Source organism: Triturus cristatus, chromosome 1_1, assembly GCF_964204655.1.
Source record: "Triturus cristatus chromosome 1_1, aTriCri1.1, whole genome shotgun sequence".
Lineage (NCBI taxonomy): Eukaryota > Metazoa > Chordata > Amphibia > Caudata > Salamandridae > Triturus > Triturus cristatus.
The window spans coordinates 154,847,852-154,869,088 of record NC_140579.1 but is presented as its reverse complement, the minus strand read 5'-3'; the positions used below and the strand labels follow the sequence as shown (position 1 = coordinate 154,869,088).

At 43.2% G+C, this 21,237-nt stretch overlaps 1 long non-coding RNA gene across 1 annotated transcript in view; it reads right to left on the bottom strand.

Moving 5' to 3' along the window:
• Nucleotides 1-212: 212 nt before the first annotated feature.
• LOC146869878 (uncharacterized) overlaps nucleotides 213-21,237 on the bottom strand; it is a 93,944-nt gene continuing 72,919 nt past the window's right edge. The window contains exons 2-3 of the long non-coding RNA XR_014968032.1: nucleotides 10,417-10,597; nucleotides 213-1,445 (exon numbers count right to left, since the gene is read on the bottom strand). This is a non-coding gene — a long non-coding RNA (uncharacterized LOC146869878). The remainder of the gene's footprint in view (nucleotides 1,446-10,416; nucleotides 10,598-21,237) is intronic.

Here is a 21,237-nt window from a genome sequence, read left to right as displayed (position 1 = left end):
TTTTACTGGGAGATTTTAATAATGTTTCGGTTGTCAAGTAGAAGGTTCCTTGGGATAACCATGTGTTATAAGTATTCAGGCTGAAAAAATGTTACCTGATGTATATATGTGTTATCCTAATGATTTCTCGTTGTCTTTTACATGGACATCAGGTACACTGAAGTTCAAGATACTTTATTCAAAGGAGTAGTGGGTAAAGTTGAGCTCAACCATTAGGCCCCACGGGATGTTATCAGTGAGTCACTGGGTATCTGTACGGAGTTTAAAAACCCATTGCTGTTCTTTTTCAAGAAGTCGTTGTTTCAAATTCTCTATATGTCTTAGGTGTTCCAGGATTACCCATTACAGGTCTTCGGGTGTGTGTTTCAGTTTGACGAAGTGTTATAACAGCTTCCTGGTGATGCGTTGGCATCGGACGTTACTGCGGTGTTCGCAAATCCTGGTACTCACTTTTCGCGTGGTCATGCCCACGTAGTGTAGATTGCAGGGGCAAGTGATGAGATACACTACCCCTGTTGTGTTGCAATTAGTTAAGTTACGCAGTTCCTATCTCATTTGGTTGTTGAAGGACACAGTCTTCGTGATGGTCGTGAGGTGGCAGACACTGCAGCTACCACAGGGTTAGTGGCCTGTTGGTGGTGCGCCCATCCTAGTTTGGTTCCTGTCTCTGGTATCTTTAGGTTTTGGGCGGTTGTGGACCAGTATGTCCCTTTGGCTCCTCCCCCTTCTGTGGGAGAACATAGGTTTTGGGATGTTAAGTTGTCCGCTGTTCAGGATCCGCCAAGGTTTTCCTATAATTTTAGAAACCCGATCTGAGGCTATATTGAAGGTGGTAATGCAAATAGTTCTCTTGTCTTTTTCCTTGTTCCGTTGTGGACGTGTCTCCAATAAGGAGTCTCTGTGGTTGTTCCTTGCTTGTTTTTTTGCTTGCGACACTATCCATTTCGGGTAGTTCCTCGCTAAAAGTTTGTTAGACAGTTTTGCAGCCTGTGTTCTGAAATCAGCGATTTCTGTGCAGTTTCTCCTTAACCTAAGGAGCTAAAAGTTTGTCAGACAATCCTTGATAAATAAAAAGAAGGGTCAAGTCCTACATCCAAGGCTGGGTGGCCCGCACAGTCTCCTTTTGGTCTCTAACGGCCTCGGTGTCCCAGCTTTGAAAGCAGTCGGACCCCACCTCCACCTCTCAGCTGCTTCCAGGAATTATGGACAGTGTGATCCGCTCAGCCACAGCAAGTCCAAATCACCAACACACTTAAGCGTACTTAAACAGGTATTTCAGCAATGTCTTTGCAGCTTTAGAAGAACACGTATCTGCCAAGTCCAATTCCTGGTTCACAATATCAGAAAATTCAATAAAGACGTTGCTGGTAACATTTTGTCCATCTTCACCAATTCTAACAATATGTCTTCACTCACCGAATTGACTTGTAGAGATTCGGAGGGACCTGAAGCAGAAGGAAACCATGGAATTTAAAATAAGACTTACTCTTCAGAGTCATCTCATAAACGGCTTTTTAATAACCCTGGACATGTGATATTGATAGTAGCGAGTGAATCTATAACAACCGTCTTCAGGAATGGGATCATAATACATGGTTGTCAAAGCACATCAAATATTATGTACTGGGTGTAAACCCCTAGAATTTGATTGCTGGCATTGAGTAGCAATGGATCACTGTGGATTTAGTTTCCACTGATAGGGGATATACCACCTAAATTCCCATCAGTTACTTCCTTCTTTTGTCAGTGCCTACCTAATAGATGGTGTGCTCAGGTCCCCATTTATTTTGAAATATTGGCTTTGATCTTCATGGTCGTTGGCGAGAAGTGCTGCTACTTCAGATATGGGACTGCTGAACTCAACATTTCTTCAAAATGGGATTCTCCATCCCACATGAGAAAAAAAATCACTATTTATTGGTGTGAGAACTTCATAGGCCCGTTGTTAGGTTTGCATTAGGAGAATGAATTGTAAACGGATATTTCTATTTACTGTGAGCCTTGTAGACATCATTTTGGTTGGATTGACTTAAATACTTACTTTCGTGCTCTTGATTTAACAACAATCATGGGTTTGCAGTGACTTATTGACACAGTCAATGAATGGGGATTAGTGATGCAAGCACTCCATTCCAACCAAAAGCCACGAACTGTGAGCTTGTATTATGGTCATTGGATTAATTTGTTTTTGTTAACCTATTTTAAATCAGGTTTGGCAATGACTAACACATTGACCTCTTTTCCATCAAATTGTACTGTTCCAGAAGCAGGTGGATTGGAATTTAATGTGGTTTTGATCTTTGGCATGAAAGGCTCTAACAGGGGCTTTGAAAGAATCGTTGACTACATACTTGTTTCTAATAATGTTCCTCATTGAAACAGAGGCATAATACCACTTCCCTATTTTAAGTTTACTTATGTCATAGGAATTATGAATGCTCTTTTAATTATCTTATTTTCATGGTTCCTCCTAATTTCCATCTTTTTAATTATCTTAATATCACGGTTTCTCCTTATCAATTTAGGGAAGTGTTGTAAATGAGCAGATATTGTTAATTTGGTCTGATGCTGGTACTTAGAGATTCCGTTTGAATTTCTAAGTTCTGAGTTGCTATCATATGAACTTGGTACTGACTCAACATGAGGACCAAAAGAAGTACTCCAATATTGGTATCAGAGATGGATTCCTAATTTTCTTTACAAATAGATTCTATGTCAGGACTGGAGGCGAAGATTATGCATGTTCTGTCTTTGCTTTATTATAATAGCAGCCTTTTTCAAAACACAACTTCTTTTAACTTTCATCTTAAAAGCAAAAATCTAACAGTCCCAATAGTCTCTGAGAATGTAGCAACAAAACAACCAATCGCAGTTAAACAGTAGTCCATGGCGATAACCAATTAGGCTCCACTTGTGCCTTTCACGGTCCTCTCTCAGCTCTGATCCCCCTCTATCTTCGCTGCTTGCAGCCTCAGTTAAGTTATTTTTCTCTCTTCTTGTGTATTTGTGATTACGAGGGTGTCTTTATCTGTAAATAATAATTGGGGTGTGTATGCAGTGCACAGTGCTAAAAATGACCTGGGCGTTGGAGCGTCTTTCCGCTTGTTCGCAACCGCAGTTGATGGTGCTGCGCCGCGGTGCGGTCCTTTGCCCACCAGGTGACACTTGACTCAGACGGTCTTTCTCGCCCTCCTCCGCAACGTGCGATTCCTGTCAGCTTCATCTGACAGGATTGGACTTGTGTCAGGAACCAAGACCGCCGAGAGCCTTTGACTGGAAATGTACCCCCCGTGTTTGGGGTCTGTACTGCCATCGCCATCCTTTGTCTTTCCCTTATACAGAATCCAACGCCCTAGTTTCAGGGTTGGAATTGTGTGTTGTGCTTGATGCCACCTCCTGGGTCTGTATTATTACACTGACCATTCAGGTCCATTGAGCGAACATGTTCCTAGGCATAAATTTACCCCTTACATGTGACAGCACCAGTTGGAGTGTTCCCAGGGTACGACCCTTATTTCTGTATGGCTCTGCCCACGACAATGCATTGACTGTGCCCGCAGTCCTCAAATTTGCAGCTACCTGCCTGCCCATATTCTCCTTCTGAAGGTGTGCTGCACTAGTGGCACCTAGAAAGGTATAGCTATACATAAAAGGGTCAGTCTTTCCCATACTTGTTTTCCCTTGGGTAAGAACTCTGCAACTTAGAATGGAAGCCTCAGGGGGGTGTAAGAGGACCCTTTGGATTGCCTTCCTTGGGATGAAGATTTTTATAGTGCTGTCGATGTCTCATTCTACGGGTGGTAGACTAAGCTATGGGTCCCATGGAAGAGCGCCTCACCCAGATTATTGCACCTGAGTGCGCCATGAGATCCCATGCAACACCTGCCATGCCAGACCCATCCCCTGCTCTTCCAGACCCTCAAGACCCAGATTTTACACTGGCAAAGCGCCCTAGTCACTTTTGAACAATTGAAACACACCTTTATGGTGAAGAGCATCCATGAAATTCCCTCACCAGACCCAGAGCCCTAACAGGAAACCCCAGCCCCCCCTAACCCTCGACTTGCAGGATGATGATCCTTCTGATGAAGAGGCAGGGTCATCCAGGCCATGGCGGCCATGCCCCCCACTCAGCCAGGTGCCAGTGGGGACGTTACAATCAGACATGCTGGATTCCGACTAGATTCTTTACCCACGATCGACGGATTGGGTATCATGCGACAAGGTGGCACAGTATGTGGCCAATCACCTGCGCAAGCCATTAGAGAAAGAAGCGCATAGTTGCCTGAGGGCAGTGAGCCATAGGCCCTCTTTAGAGGGTAGAGTAGCCCAAACCCCGGACATAGAATGCAAGATGGCCACATTCTTGGCTAAGTTTACTAAAGATCCAAAATAGGGGATAAACCGGTCCTGGCGTGCTTGCCAGGACAAGCTATTGGATGCTGTAGGACCCTTGACCAAGGTCTTAGACATGCCTGAGGATGCCAAGGCTTTGGGTGCCATGATGTCCCCAGAGGCTCTTTCGGGATTGGCACAGAGGGCGATTATCTTTTTGGGTAATGCCAACTGCGCACTGTCTATGGAGCGCAGACGATCATTGTTGATCAAAGTGGATCTGAAACTTGGGGACCTCGCTGTCTCGGAAGCGGGGCAGTAGCCCAGGGTGGGCTCTTCGGGCGGCTTTTGATCAAAGAACTCGAAGTTTGTGAACACCTTCACCTCCCTAGATAAGGCCCAAACTTCAATAAAGAAAGTGTTTCCCTCCCGGGTTTTCTAAGGGGCCTCCCTGTAGTAGGGGCCACTCAGCAGGCCGCTTTGCTTCCCAACCCTACTCCAGAAGGCAGGGCTCCCGGCGTGGCTAAGGTTACTAGGACCAATCCCGCTTCTCAAACTTCCACGGATGAGGTTCCAAAGGACAGGCCAACAACTCCAATGCCGGTAAGTGTACACCGTTCCTTGGGGGTTTAGGTGGGGGGACGGTTGGCATGTTTCACCCGAGTGTGTCGGGCTCTAATGACAGACGCCTGGGTCCTACAAACCTCACAGGGGGTTCCAGATAGAGATCTATGGTACTCCCTGTCAGGTGATTAGACTGCGCCTCATCCAATTCTCGGCGGTGAAAACAGCCTTAATATATGCAGGGGTCCCAAGCCCTGTTTGCTAAGTGAGCGATTCAGCGGACGGTCATTCACCCCCATGGTTTCGTCAGCAACATTTTTCTGGTGGACAAAGCCGATGGGGGCCAGTGTCCCGTAATACACTTACAGGGATTCAATGAATGATTGGTGTACTGCAATTTCAAAATGGAGGGTATTCACCTCCGGTGGGATGTCCTTCGGCCGTCCGATTGGACGGTGCGGCCCAACCTCAGGGATGCGTACCTGGTAATACCCATTTTTCCACCACACCCATGTGGTGCCAGCAAGAGTTTGAATTTTCAAGTCTTCCCTTCGGACTGTTCTCCGCTCCCTGGTGCTTCACCAAGGTTCTCAAACCAGTGGTGGAACACCTTCGAGCTCGAGGCATCCGCCTCATTGTTTATCTGGACAACATGCTCTTCATGGCCCAATTCCCTCTCTAGCTGGCACTCCACTTGCAGACTGTGAAAGACCTCTTAGAAAGTTAGTTTTGTGATAAACGAGTGGAAATCCCTCCTGGTTCCATTGCAGACAACAATCTTTTTAGGATTTGCCATAGACTTCACAACCTTTACCCTCAGTTTACCATCCCGAAATATGGCAACAATCAGGCACGAACTGCGACGTACACTAGCCAAACCACGGACATCCTTGGGCCAGATTGCCCACCTAGTAGGCCGCCTAGCCTCAATCCAAGCCATCTTCGAGGGCCCCTTGCATTATTGGGCCCTGCAGAGGCTCAAGGCAACACATCTCCGCAAGGGCCTTACTTACTCCCAGATGGTCACCCTCACAGATGAGGTGCAAGAGGAAACTTCATGGTGGCTCTCGCACATGAAGGCATGGAATGAAAAAATGATCTTCAGTTCGGCCAAGGACCCTGCCATTTGCGGGACTCCAGCCTATGTAAACTAGACTTGGAGGTATTTGCACAGCTACAGAGAAGATGGGGGTCTGTTCTAACTGGACCTGTTTGCATCCTGGCTGGACCATCCGTTCCCTCAGTTCTTCAACTGGTGACCGGACCGTCTGGCAGCCGCGACAGATGCTTTCCTTCAAAATTGGACCACGGAGCAGGGGTATGCCATTCCCCCTTCGCCATGATCACTCAAGTATCGGCCCAGAACAGACGACAGTGGGTGGATGCGGTCATTGTCACACCGATCTGGAGGTCTCAAGTGCGGCTTCCGGTTCTACTGGGACTTTCTTGGGATTCTCCAATCCAACTCTCCCAATTTCCTCATCTCCTTCTCAATCCAGACCGGATTCCCCACAAGCTGGTCCTGGGGGTTCTCCTACCTTGATGGCTTGGCGGATTACAGGGGACGATGGTTGGTCCCAGGCCTTTTGCACCAGGCTGAAGAACTCCTGTCCAAGGCCTTGACAGACAGTACGGTCAAGAGGTACAGGTCAGCTTGGAACCGATTGCCACATTGGTGTCTGAGACGAGGTTTGGATCCTGTGGTCACTGATGTAGTCCAGGTATTTAATTATTTTGCGGAATTAGCCACAGAGGGTGTGGCTTATCGTTGCATAAACACCTTCCGCTGTGCAATCTCTGCCGATCATATTGCGGTGGACGGGGCTCCATTGAGAGAAAAGGCTTTCGTATGTAGACTCCTTTGGGGAATCAATCAATCCCTGCCGCCATCTCCAAGATACTCGGAGCGTGCTTTGGGATGTCAACCAGGTTCTCAACCTATTTCTCTCCTTGCAGCCAAACAGGTTCCTGTCTCGTAAAGAAGTCTCCGCCAAGCAGGGGATGTTGCTATGCCTAGTCTCATGCCGAAGGGTACCCGATGTGCGGGCCCTCGATATAACAGGTAGAATTTTTTCCCCTTTTGGAGTGTCCTTCACGGTTTCTAGAAGAACCAAATCCAATACAAGAACCATTGAGTAGCCAACCTTCCCAGACTCCGCAATGCGCTATGTGATTCAGTGCCTCAAAGCATACGAGCAAATGTCGAAGAATTCCCCCCTCCCCCCACAACTTCTGATCGCATGTAAGAAGCCGCATTCTGCAGTCTCTTCTCCCACAATTGCCCGGTGGGTATGATGGGTCATGCAGGAAGCGGGCATTGATCAGACCACATCGGGGCCCATGCCGCTAGAGGTGCAAAGACTTTTAAGGCATTCTCCCTGGAAGCGAGATTAGAGGACATTATGAATGCCACAGATTGGTCCTCAGATTCAACTTTTAAGAGATTTTACTTCAAGCCGGTGCTGGATATTACTCATTTGGTGGTGAGCAAGCTTTGAACCAGCATAATCCTCGCCTCGGGTCCTGACATAGAATGAAAATTGTTCCTAACTCTTGTGTTGGAAAGTTTAATTTCTATTTAGGACACGAAGGTGAGGATTATCCCACCCGCGGAGAAAGTTTCTCTCTTACTGGAACCCACCCTAGGGAGCAAGTACTACATTTATATGATGTATACACATGTTGTGTTTATCTTAAAAGATTGTTGACAATGTTCTTCATGAAATTACTGTCTATGGGTAATCCTGATGTTATGATTCGGCCTGATCTGTCTTTTTTATTTCTATGACTGGATGGTGCTAAACAGGACCAATGAGGAAGTGGCTAAGGCTTAACTTTAGCGAAGAAAGAGGGGGATCAGAGCTGAGCGAGGACTGTTAAAGGCTCAAGTGGAGTCTGATTGGTTATCGCCATGGAGTACTGTTTAACTGCGATTGGTTGTTTTGTTGCTACATTCCCAGAGACTCTTGGGACTGTTAGTTTTTCACTTTTAAGATGAAAGTTAAAAGAAGTTGTGTTTTGAAAAAGGCTGCTATTATAATAAAGAGAAAAGAGACTAAGCATAATCCTCTCCTACATTTCCTTAATAGAATTGAAACTTTCCTACACTGGAGTTAGGAACAATTTTCATTCTTATATACATTTTCAGCTTTCTCCTGTCAAGCATACCTAATGCTACATTAGGGATTGCCAATGTTTCATATATATTATGGCCTTGTGCAATAAAAGATGCAGTGTTTCTTAAAGAAAGAATTGTATGTCCTTCCCAAGGGAATCTGTGAGTAAATCTGAGATTTCCGAATGCACCATGGATCCATCTTACTAATGGACTTAGTGTTGACAAATATTCTTAATATCAGTTTTGTAGGAAAATGGCACCAGAAGTCCTAATTTTATTCAGGAGTTTGATGGCTTCATTTTTCGTTTGAGAGAGGTTCCTAAAGGCCCAATCGGCTTTGCTATTTTTCCTAAACTGTCTGGAATTCATTATAATGGAACAAGAAGGGTTTTCCCCTTTCTCAAGAGTTTCTGAAACACTTATCTTCATGATTATCAGGGGAAATGGTTTGGTTTACATTAAAAATAAATTGAATATTTGCTTTTATTTTGATATTTTTCTATAGAAGGAGAGAAATGCTTTCATTTTCTCCTTGTTTACATAATGTAGTAGGAATAGGAGCTTTAGAAGAAATGACGATTCCTGCAATTGTTGAAAGCATTCCCGCTGCTTCAGATGGTCACATGAATATTTGCTCACGTGCATTTTCAATATTTAGGGTAATTGTAATGGATCCTTGCAGGAGAGAACTTAGTGTGAGGGACTGGCTATTTTGATTAATCATCAACTGATTCTGACTGGAGCAATGTGAATAAAAAATATGGTATAATTTTCCTGAGAAATACTTTATGCAATCTGTCTTACTGATCTCCCAAATGCAGCCACTTGGCCATCTCTGTATAGTTCAGTGGGTACAGACCTGGGTTCATTCAAGCCCAGCCCACCCCTGCCCACTATAAAGAGTGGGCCCTAGGCTGTTGGAAAACATTTTCTTTTTGAGGTTTTTCTTTGGAAAGAATTACATTCTTATTTGAACAGCAATGGCGTATAACTTCATCCACCAATTAATCAGTATAATGTTACTTTGTAACAAGATCTTTTTAGAAAATAGTGCCAGAATCTTACAACTTCTGCTACTCGGTCAGAACTAAATTTCCATGCCTTTCATGGTGCATACACATAACTGTTTCTTTAAGATTACACACCATCCACACAAATCAATTTTGAGGTCCAAAGCTGCCTGAATCATAATTACAAATACTTTATAAGTGTATCAAAAGTCTTCCGAAATATAGTGCAAAAAATCTCAATTAATATTCAATTCATCCAGCTCATACATTTTGTCCTACAGAGTATCTGGGAGGACATTTATCAGGGCAAATAGGAATCACATAAAACACATCCTCATGTAGTGTTTAATTTAATTGCTATAAATTAGATCAAATCTTCATTTTTCTATCAAATTCTATGTGACAAACTTCTGAAATAGTATTGTTTAAGTTCCGTATTAAACCTATTCAGAAAAAGCCTTGGTAAACTTATTTCATTCTTCAGAAATCTGTCTCTATCACTAACAGATTGCAAGAATGCAATAGGGTTACCTGTCAATGAAAGGATGCTGAGAAGGTCTGTTGACTGCCATTCTAGATTTCCAGTCATTGTGAATGTGGAAACACTGAAGCAACTAAGAGGGCTTTCATTGTTAGATAATGTTCTGGGATGTATTGCTTCTGCTGTCATTGAGAATGTCAATTACATTTGCACCTTGAGTTTCCTGACAAATTTCTAGAGCCTCCAGCATCGGAGCAGGACAGCATCAACGAGGCAGAGGTTGTCATTGAATGGGCAACTTAGTGTGCTTTATGTGGATCTGACAGATATGCAGCCCCATCTGGTAGTTTTTAATGCATTTGTGAAGTCCATGAATTTCAGAAATTGTACACACCTGCATACCTGTTTGAACAATAGTTATTATGTTCAATGCAGTTGCAAGGTCTCCTATTTTTGTCTCACAAGGCCAGCTGCACTGATAAATCAGCGAGCAAAGACTGAATGCCCACCATCCAGTACTCTTCATTTGGGACTGGAGATATTATTCTATGGGGCCTGTTCCAGTATCGTCTGTTTTGAAAATTCCCCTCTATCCTCCCCTTTCTGTGCTTGACTTTTGTAATCTAATTTTTAAAAACTCTTAGCAAAAACAATTAACAGGAAGTGGCCCAATGCCCTTTCAATTATTTTAATTCTACAAAATGGGTTCTTTTGAAATAACTTCCGTACACAAGACACATAGGTGTCAGCCTTCTGGAAACTCTTAGAAATCAATAACAAGCTACTGTAAAATTAAGCAGTCAGCGTTCAAAGTAAATATTATAATATATTCACATAAGCTTGATTATCACACAGCAGAACTTAATAGTATAAACGAAATGTGTGTCATGTTAATCCTGCATATTCACTTTTTGATTGCCAAGACATGAAACGCCTTTCAGCTCTGTACTGCCCCCTCGCTGGCAGACTTCCGAAAGAGACTCAAGACCTGGCTCTTCGACGTAGGCACAGCGCCACGATACCTTGAGCTTTACAAATGCTGTTTGATTGATTGATTGATTGTCGGATGTAACTTGAGCAGGGGAATACCTGAAATAGAAACAACATAATATTCATACCAAAACATAAGGACATGTGCTCACAGACCATGAGGCACATAAAGATGTTGAGGTAGCTGAGAAGTTACAGGTTTTCATGGATGGTATTACATTGGATACTTCTCCTAGTTAATTTGATGACTATAATTCATGCATTGCTCTTTTAAGATGAGATTCTTGTGCTCTAGGGCTAATGCCACCTCCTATCTAGGAGTTTGATATTTTGATAATGTGATAATCAACCTGCCTTTCCCTGCAAGGACTTTAAAGCAGATATTTGTGAGAAGCCTTTTTCAATTTATTCTCTGTACAGCATTTTTGGGTGATCCAACTTATCTTGCTAGTCAGAGGTGATTTCTCTGGGGGATCATGCTGCAAATGCGAGAACAAAGGCTAGTGCTTTTGCAGCACCGGTAGAGAGTACAACAATATACATGCTGGCAAAGAAGACCTCTGGTAATGGACCTCTGCCTCAATTGGCTGGAAGGGCAGTTGGCCACTTGCCTAAGAAGCAGACAGCAGGCATTGATAGTACTCAGACTAGTATGAATTTTGTTGGTTTTATGATAGGAATGGCGATAACGGGGCATTCTTGGTTCAGATAACACAGTCAAGAAAAAGGGATGTCTTTGACTTCTCTTCTATACCTTAATCCCTCCATAGTTCCCAGCAGTGTAGGTAAATGGTTCCAACTCTGACGTAAACATTCTATCACACTGCCCACCACAGAAACATAAAATGACCAAAAAACTGAGAGAAAAGTCGTTAGTCAAGATTTCTCAGATGATGCAAAGGTGGACCTTTGAAGAGTGGAATACAGAATTTTAGTCGGAAAGTTGTGGCCAAATTTAGATCTCAGTGTGCTCAAAAAGTGTATAAGAAAATCAGAATGGTAAATTTTATGCTGGGGTAAGTGGCACGAAGAGATAGAGACTGGCTGGTGTAATTGGTTATGCATGGAGTGTAATTTTGCAGTTCCTGTAACTCAAGAAAACACCTGTATTTTGTGGTAGAAGTAATGTATTTTCAGCAAAGGAATATGCATTTTGGATTCATGTCACTAATCACCTAAGTGTTCAGAAAGTAGTTGTCGTGTAGTTCCTATATATCCTGTACAGGATCTGCGCGTTCGGATAACATAGACTGTGGGTTTGGTGGCAGACTGGTTCCGAGCACCCCCACTGGATATGTTAACCTGTTTGCATTAGCCAACTCACAGTGCCACTAGAATCTCCTCTTATCGGGGAGAGAATAGTTTCTGGCAACATCAGAACATGACAACCCTGATCCCTCAGGATCGTGGAAACAATTTACTACTTTTCGCTCAGGCACTCGTGCTCACTTAGTTCGTCTCAGAGATACACAGAATAAACAGTCGGGCGTTTCAATAAGGATTTATTGAACAGTTGTTATTCCAGTGTAAAATAGATGTGCTGTAACAACCATTAGACAGTAGCAGAGATATATGATTAGCAGTACTACGAAAGTAAAGGGATGGTACAGTTCTGCCATTTTGCAGTAATCATAGATATATACAAGTACATAAAATACATGATAATAAGTGCGTACTCCTAGGATGCCTCCCTAACTAGATGTACCTAAATGTACCTAGCATCTGTGTATGTGTTATGCCAAGATTCCCTCTAAGGTATAATCAACCGCATTACCTGAGCAAGGAGAGAATATGGGACACCATCCTGGTCTCGAGTTGGACACCCCGCGAGGAAAGTTAGACCACTGCTAGCTGGAGCGTCTGCATGCGAACCTCTCTGTCTAGGCAAGACATGATGTATATATACCCACAGGTCTCTCCGGGGGTCCTACATTGCTGTGTTACTGTGTCGGCCTAAAAGGATGACGTCGGGCTTGAACTTTATACATAGATATTATACAGGAGATGTTCGTCCTGATGTCAGTCCTGCTGTGCTTCCAAGAAGCCTCAAGCATAATGTATGAGTTTCGAACTAGGGAAAAACCTGCGTTCTGAATGCAGTGTCGTATCTAGGTAAAAGGTCAGTCCCTATGAACCGTTATGTATGTAATGTAGGGAAGGATATAAGTGAAAGGGTGCAGTGTTACCTGCGCCTATATAGGGTACCTATATGGAATATAACACCCACTCCTCTTCCGACTGGACGACATATGTAACCTATAAGTGTACTACTATTCTGACTAGACATTGGTATGCACTAGAGTGTTAAAAACGTTTCTTTAGTTAAAAATGTCTAACAATTTCTAAAAAGACTTAAAAATGTAGACTTAAAAATGTAAAAAGAAAAACAATTTTGCAGGCCCTAGCTCTAACAAAGTGTCCGTTGGTATAGTCCAAACCACTATAAGCATTAGAAAGTCATTTATTCCCAATGAATGAAAAGGAATGTCAATTTTGTGTCTGTGTTTCAAATGAGCTTGTTAATAAAAAGGGGGAATTTCTTCCAGCACACGACGAGCCAAATGTGAGTCAATTGTTTGTGTCCTGGCTGGTAGACGCAACATTTGCGTTGCTTGCTTCCGCAGTAGACGGCTCCTGTAACACCTCGCATAGTACGTCAATTGAGCACAGATGATCTTCCGCTCTGTACGCAACCGGTGCGCCGTCTAAAGCCTGGGTGTCAAAGGAGGAGCCGCTTTTCATACCAACAGGCGTAGTTACACCCTGTGGTGACTCAAGGAATGCCGCCAACAACATTGGAATGCGCCGAGGACACTGCAGAACATGAGCCGTTATCGGGTCCAGTAAAGCATTCACGTCCGGTTGCGCACATGATGGGAGTGTCAAACAGAGGTCTAACACGCATTCTTCTCCACAAAACAGGCATCAGAGGACAGGTAAGATGCAGTCCATCCAGACTGGTCGAAATGACAGGAACCAAGATGCACTTAGTTGTCTCAGGGGAGGTGTGCCTAGATATTGTACCATTCGGTCTTGGTATTTCCGCTCCAGGAGCGCTTTTTCCATCTCCTTGGTGACTGGGACGTCCATTGCGTAGCAAATAGAAGACAATCAGGATACCTGCTATTAGAAACCGGATCAGCGGAAGTCCTCCAAAGATGCTTCCGAATACGGAGTGTATGAAGTTTGGTATAACTGCAAGTACCGTCTGAAAGGTGCTTAGAAGTCCTGAACCTATGATCTTAAATAGGTGAACAATGCCAGTCGTATCAGACATGTTAACCTCTTCAGCGCTGCGCGGATTCCCGCGCAGTGCTGAAAGATCTGAGCGCGGGCGGGGCCATGACGGAGCGGTTCCGTCATAAGCACAGCCCAACCGGCGTGCATGACGGAACCGTTCCGTCATCGGCATCGAAGAGGTTAAAGATACGATTTACCATTTCTATGAAATGTACAGGGCAATTTGTATTTATAAGCGCCTGTATCTCAGCTGAAGACCTTGCGATCTCGAGTTCAAAAGTCTCTCGTTTGGAGGTTAAGGGCACAGACTTCTGTAAAAGCATGGCTTTCACTCTGCCTAGAGTATCAAACCGTATTAAAGAAACATTCAGTGAAGGCCATAACGGCGCCTCCCTGACTGTATGTGTCGGTGGAAACAATAGATGCATACAACAAGTAACCCTGGAGCTCACGTTACCAGATATGCGATGCCTGGGAGCATTCCGCAGCAGCCTTGACTGTTCAGCATCAAGTAACTCCTATTCGAAAGTAGCCCGAAGGCTGGAGTAATCACTGCAGCTGGGGTACCCCTCAGATGACAGGACAAGTTCGCTACAGAACCATTACATGCCCCGGGCAGTGTAATATCCTGACATATGAGCAATCCACTTAAAGCGCTCTCACAGTTTGTATCACTGAGAAACACTTTTCAATCCCCACTCTGGCATCGAAATCTGTATGATACTTCCCAAGATTCCTAATGTATTCCTTACCCATTTTTTCATATTTGCCTGCCTGCTTTTGTTCAAGGCAATATTGAAACTGAAAAGTAGTGACCGGTAGAGTTATGTGGCCATGGATTAGCCATTTTGTGTGCGGTGATTCTGCCACTGTGAATGGTAATCTATCCAGTTTTTCGATACGCAGCATTGTATATTTTGCTCCCCTTTATGCCCTTTCTATCTGTTTATCTGTTAGATTGTATTCAGAAAACAGAGACGTACTGTTTATAAAATGCCAAGGCACATTGCCTGCACGCAAACATTGAGGCGTCCAGCTCAACAACATAATAGAACGTAACTGAGATTGCCCGTGTTGTAATATGGCCAGATCTTGTTCCAGTATGGCTATCGCAGAAGATACAATGTTGCCTAAGGTATATATCCTGGAGGTCAATGTTGTTAACCCATTGTCAATCACTGCTAGAGATTTCTCTAAGTCAATACGGTCTATTTCCCGTATTCTCTCTGCGGCCTCTTGTTGGGATATTTTCCAAATATCATTGTAGGCAGCATAAATGCCTGCATATATGAAACATTTCTGACGTGGCTTCCGGGGACCTAGTAAAAATTCCCTAAGATCCATGTCTCATGTGAGTAAGGATAAGTGCTGTTTCACCTCTCTGAGTGTTGAGGTTTCTAGCCAATCAAGGCACAACTTCCCAACACTGTATGACGTCACTACCCCTGGATGTTGTCTCTGTACATAGTGTGGATCTGGCCTATGGATACTAAACCCCTTGGTTTTACCCATGAATCTTTCCTGACAACCATTGGTGTCTGTGGGCCAAATCAACCCTTTCTTCCACTCGGGGTCTGATCTATTGTATTGCATGATCTCATCTAATGTAACCTCCTCTTGTGATGTTTCATTACCCTCGGTTAGTAATGGTAGCCGAGGCGTGTTCAAGTCTTTGTTCTTGGCTAGTCCAAGGCAAGATGTCTGTTGCACTGTCTAGTTCAAAAACATGAGTTGTTGAGGCATAAGGCATGCTCTAAATAAAGCTTCTGTCCCCTGCACTTGCCATTCTATAGTACCCCAGACCCATTTTAAGTCTATGGTGTCTTTCCATAAGTCGTAACCTTGTTCAGACAACTGGGCAATAAAGGATGCAGAGTAAATCTGTTTGGTGTTTGTCAACATATTTTTCTATGCTGATGTTGGTGCAACCTTATAATAATATGAGGCTGGGTCAGTCCTATTAAACCCTGGAAAATATGTAAACTTTTGTGCAAATGTTTTTGAACTGCCTTTTGGCGGTGTTGGACAATGTTCCCACTGGTGGTATGTGAACACATTTCTAGGATTTTTATATTTATGCACAAAATGATGACCATAATGCTGATAACAATACATTGATTCGTAATCTGCTGAGCTCTCCAATGTTTCACTGTTAGAAAATGCAGCAGAGTTTTCTAAATCAGACAACGTTATTAACAGTTTCAAAATCCCAATCATCAGAAAATGTACTTGAGGTAATGATATCACTTAATGATATTTTAAATAAATCTGGGATTTTTAAAATTTCTGTTGGGCCAAATATATCGAAATCAACCTTGTCCCAAACTAGACCATCTGGTACAGGAACTGCTGTAATGTTTACTGATGACAAGTCTCTTTGTTCTCGATGAGATGATTGATGTGGTTTTAAAAATTAATGTAATTTCTTGGGCAGCAGAGCTTTGGCGAATGTATTGTCCACTAATAAGCATGTTAAAAGCTATCACTAAGCTTAAGCAGAAAAGAAAGAAAAGAATCCCGGAAGTTACCCATAGTTCTACCTATGGTAATACCAGGTAAGTTTTCTAAGAAAGTTCAGATCTTCTTTAACTTGCTACTTGCATGTTTTCTGGGCTTCCCTCGTTTCAGGTTCACTTGGATCCAAAGAAAACGTATCAAAGTTTATGAAGTAGCCAGAAGCAGTTTGATCAATTGTTGGAATTGCATCGGGATTTGTTGAAATCGTACTTTGCTCTCGTCGAGGCATGTTAACGTAGACGTCGGTGTTTGGTCGAATAGCAACTTGAGTTTTATTTTGAGTTTCGTTTTGAAGTTAAACTTCAGGTTCAAGAGGAACGAGTTCCATATCATTATTACATAGTCCTTCATTTCGTACAGGTGACTCCTCGAATGAGTCTTTCTGTTTGAACTTCTTGAATTGTAGTGAGAGGAGGGCGTCTGCTAATTTGGAGTCCACGCAGCCTACTGCTTAGTATCCGCCACATAGTGTGGTTTGATTAGGTCAATTGAGACAAATCTTTTCTCCTTTTTTCCGGCAAGAGGCGGTAGAAGTACAGTTCTTGTTCCTTCAATTGCTAGGACCAGTACAGGTTTTCTGTAGGATGGCCCAAATTCTTTCTTGTCCGCTATTTTCTTTCTGACTGGATCCACGACTTTTGGGATCCAGACAGGTCTTGCCGTGACTGATTTGACTTCCCCAGTGGCGGTCTGCTTCAGGTCGACATTATTTAGTTTTTTTCCTGGATTCATTTAGTTCCTGTAAAACAGCCAAATGATCATGGATGTCAAATGGTTTTTCATCCTCCACAATCAAGATCAGGTACCCACATTCTTGTCCCAAATATGACCTCATAAGGAGTGACCCCCCTAGAGAACTTCTTGGCATGTTATTGAGAGCCCGCTGGACTCCATAAAGATGTTTTACCCAATTTTCGCCCATGCCTAATACTCTATCTGTTGAAGATTGCTTTAAGTCTAGTTTTTTTCACTCCACTACCGAATTTCCCTCGGGATGGTACGGAGATGAGTACCGCAATGCTACACCCGAACTTCCCATGGCCTCCTTGTAAGCCCTAGAGCTAAACGCAGGGCCCTGGTCAGAATGTAATGTGCCAATGCATATGTCCCAATGAAGACTCGCAAATCTTGTATAACAGTTCAAGCGTCAGCCGAGCGCTGGGGCCACACCCATAGGAATCTTGAGCAGGAATCCACTGCTACCATTATATACTTTTTAGCCCCATCTCTTTTCAATGGGCCGCAGTGGTCTAGGTAGACACACACTAGGGGTTTGTCAGCTATTAACAACGGTGTCTGCACTGGAAGTGTTACGGTGGAACCTTTCATCTGCTGGCAGATGTCACATTTCAAGACGTAGTCTTTAGTCTGCTTTGTTAAACCAGGCCACTAATAGCGTTGTTTCAATAAAGATACAGTCGCCATAACTCATGCATGAGCAGAACCTATCCCATCGTGTGCTGCTAAATTTAAACCTAACCTACGATCCATGTTTGGAATTACTCTATGCCCCACTCCAGGAATCTGAGCAAATGGAATGTTATTTGCATCTAACTTGTAGGAGTACTTGAGTGGAAATCTTTTTGGTACTGCACCGCTGTTTTTGCGTGAAGTAATAACTGCCACCATATTCTCACCGTCTATTTTCGTTTTAGAACAAGTGATTGCAGCTACGGAAGCCATGCGTACAGCCCCCTTCGGGGCTTTATCAGCCCATGAATTCCCTTCAACGTGAACGCCATCACGCTGATGACTCAGTGTATGTATCACATGAGTCCTTGGTAGTTTGGATTTCAACTCCACAACCTGTTCCCATAGCATTTTATGCTTAATTGTGCCACCTTTAGCATCTTTGAACCCGTTTTGAACCCAGTATTGCAAGTATTCATTATATGACTGCACACAGTAAAAGGAATTGCACACAATTAGTGTGGGGAATTCTTGATTCGTATTTAGAAGTGCCAGTATAAGTGCTTTTAACTCTGCCAACTGAGCCGTGCAGTCTCCTAGAGATTGCGTTTTAGTGCAACTCGGATGGAACTTTCCATTCCGCATGCGACCTTTAACGATAGCACATGCCGCGCTATATTGTTGCTTACTCCCTATGGCCGGTTGAGCAGATCCGTCAGTGTAAATAATATATTCGTTCTGATCCAGAGGGATTATTTAATTAGGTAGAGGATATTCTTGTTCGTATTGCAGGAATACTTGTGTCTTTAAATTTGGGTCTTACCTGTATTCTAAATCTGTTGCAGTGAGAGAATTAGCCCATTATATCCATCTCGGATGTAAAGCTTTAGCGTTAGGGACGCTTGCCTTTGTCGCCGCCTCTAAGGCTGGAATCAGAGTTACTACTATTATTCGATTCCTCTGTGCCAGTGACCCTTCTCTTACTACAGCAGTCTGTACCGCTGTCAGAATTTTTTCAGTGGATGCGAAGCGCAGCTCAACATTTGTGTACAAATGTGATTTGTAAGCAGTTGGTACTGTTTCACCTTCATTATATGTCAGATAGGTGTTCCCAGATTGACCCGCAACTGTACGGATCACCAGGTTGCGTACGTTTACGCGTGTCTGTAAGTGTTTGGAAGCTATCATGTCAGCTTGTAAAGAACGTAGTGTATCTGTGTGCTCCTGTATCCAATTTCTTACTGATAAATCAGGTTTAATGAATTCGTAGAAAGGTTTTACTCTTTCTGCGTAATCCAAAATGTATGTTCGACCAAAATTTATGAATCCCAGTATTGAGTGTAGATTTTTTAATGATTTTGGAGGCTGGAGCAGTGCAAGTTTTTCAAAAGAATTGGCTGCCAGGCTTTTTCCTTTACTTGAAAGCTCCTATCCTAAAAATAGGACACTGAGGTGGGCTATTTTTGATTTTCTAAAGTTAAATTTGTAGCCCTCACATGCAAATCCCGAAATTATGCTATTCTCCCTGTTCAAGTGCTCCTCTAGGTCATCGTCCGTCAGATAAATATCATACATAGGACAATGCCTCTTCATCCAGTTTTTGAAGTAACTATGTTACTCTGGCCGAAAACAACCCCGAGCTGTTCTTTTACCCCTGGGGGAGTCCCCAAAATTGCCACTGAGACCATAGCGCTGAGAATGCTGTTAAATACCTGCTTTCAGGTGCTATGTTTAGGCAGAAAAATCCATTTGAGATCTCTAGGGTTGTTCTGTATTTTTTCCGCACAATGTTATTCATTAATGCGACACAGTGGGCATTTTGGACTGCAAATGTCTTAGTGTAAGTGTTTAAGTGTCTAAAACCAGACGATATGCATTGTCAGGTTTTATGACAGGAAACAAAGGATTTTTCATTTGAGAGGTGCATGTTTCAATCACCCCCTGGTATTTAAGTTGATCTAAGATATCCCTGACCTGTTTTTTAGTTTCTTGCTTTATTGGATACTGCCTCTGTGTAGTTGGAGTATTTTTTAAAGGAATTATGTGGTGGGTTGAATCCTCATCCCATCCAACATGGTTCTTGTATAATGCCAGAGCCTGGGCTACCACCTGGGAATATGGTCTGAGAATGCAGGTAGAATTACAGTTTCTCCTTTAGGGCAATCCATGACGAGAGCTGGTGGCTAATCTTGTTCAGCTAACAAAATGTCATAGTCAAACGTAAGGTTCTCCCAAAAGAGACCTCTCACTTTTCTACACTTGTCCCCCTCCACCTGGAGCGTTATTTCATATACTTTATGTGGGACACTCACTCTAGTATCAGGTGTTTCCACCGTGATATAATAATTCAAGGCCGCTATCACCAGAAATTCCATCAGGTTCTGGCGAGCTATTGTTACTTATGCCGCACTGTCTAGCATCGTCAGAGCCTATTCTCCATTCAGTAGTCGAGTACTCAGAATTCTGAGCATTTCTGATCTTTAGACCTGCAACCTTCTTCTTTTTGACTTGTGGTTTTTCCTTTGACTTTTCTTCTTTTTTGGAAGTATAATCTTGAGCGTGCTGCTTGTCTCTGGACTTTGTACGCTCTTCTTGTCTTTCTGACCGTCCTTCCCTCTCGGAGTTTTTCGATGAACCCTGAAAGGAATGAGAGGAACGTGTATCAGTATCCTGATACCCGTCAGGTTTCCTAATATTATCCCTATTCCAGAGATTATACCTCTTTTCAGAGGGCTCCTGTGGAGGAGATCTACCTTGGGATTGAGATCTGTTTCCCTTAAATGTTTTTTTTTTTTATTGTCCCCTTTTCAGAAGAAGCAGGTGTCTGCTTGGAAGTGTCCTTTTCAGGACTGCCCATTAGTTGTGGTTTTAAAGCTTTCCCACCCAAACTGTCTCTGCCTAATTCTCCATACGCAGTTTCAATTATTTGAGGTAGTCCGTGCTCCTGTTGTAAAGGACTGAACTCCCTTAGGCAAGGAAACTGCTTCCCCTTTTATATTAGCTAAAATGATGGTTGATACCTGGGCATAGTTACATTGTAGCTTCATCCCTAGGTTCAGAGCAGGCTCTGCTCCGTACTCGTTCTGTATTTGTCTTAATACATTGGGTATCACTGCTAATGAAGGAATACCATCAGTTGTGGTATAAATGGCAGCAAAGACTGTACCCCAAGTGGTACAATCCTCTACTTGGGGTGTTATACCCATGGGCAAGCAGATTGTTAGCATTCTGTGTTTTTCATATGGGGTAGGTTTCGGGAATACTGCCTCTAACTGTGTTATTTTCGGAGCTACCCAGAATGGCAATTGTTTGCGTTTTGTGGGCATTTTCCCCATCACTGCATGTAATGTTTGTGGTGTAATTTTAGTTGCTGTACCCTGAGATTGAGTTTCATTTCTTGCAACTATTGCTGGTTGGACTGTGAAAGTCCTAATGACGAATTGCGTCATGTTTCTGTAGATTTTAATTAAATCTTTATGTTGTATGAGTAAGTCTGCCTGTGGCATTGTGTCAATGTCAGGATGTGGTGTGTAGGCCGCTAATATCGGCCATGTTGCCCCTTCTCCTCCGAG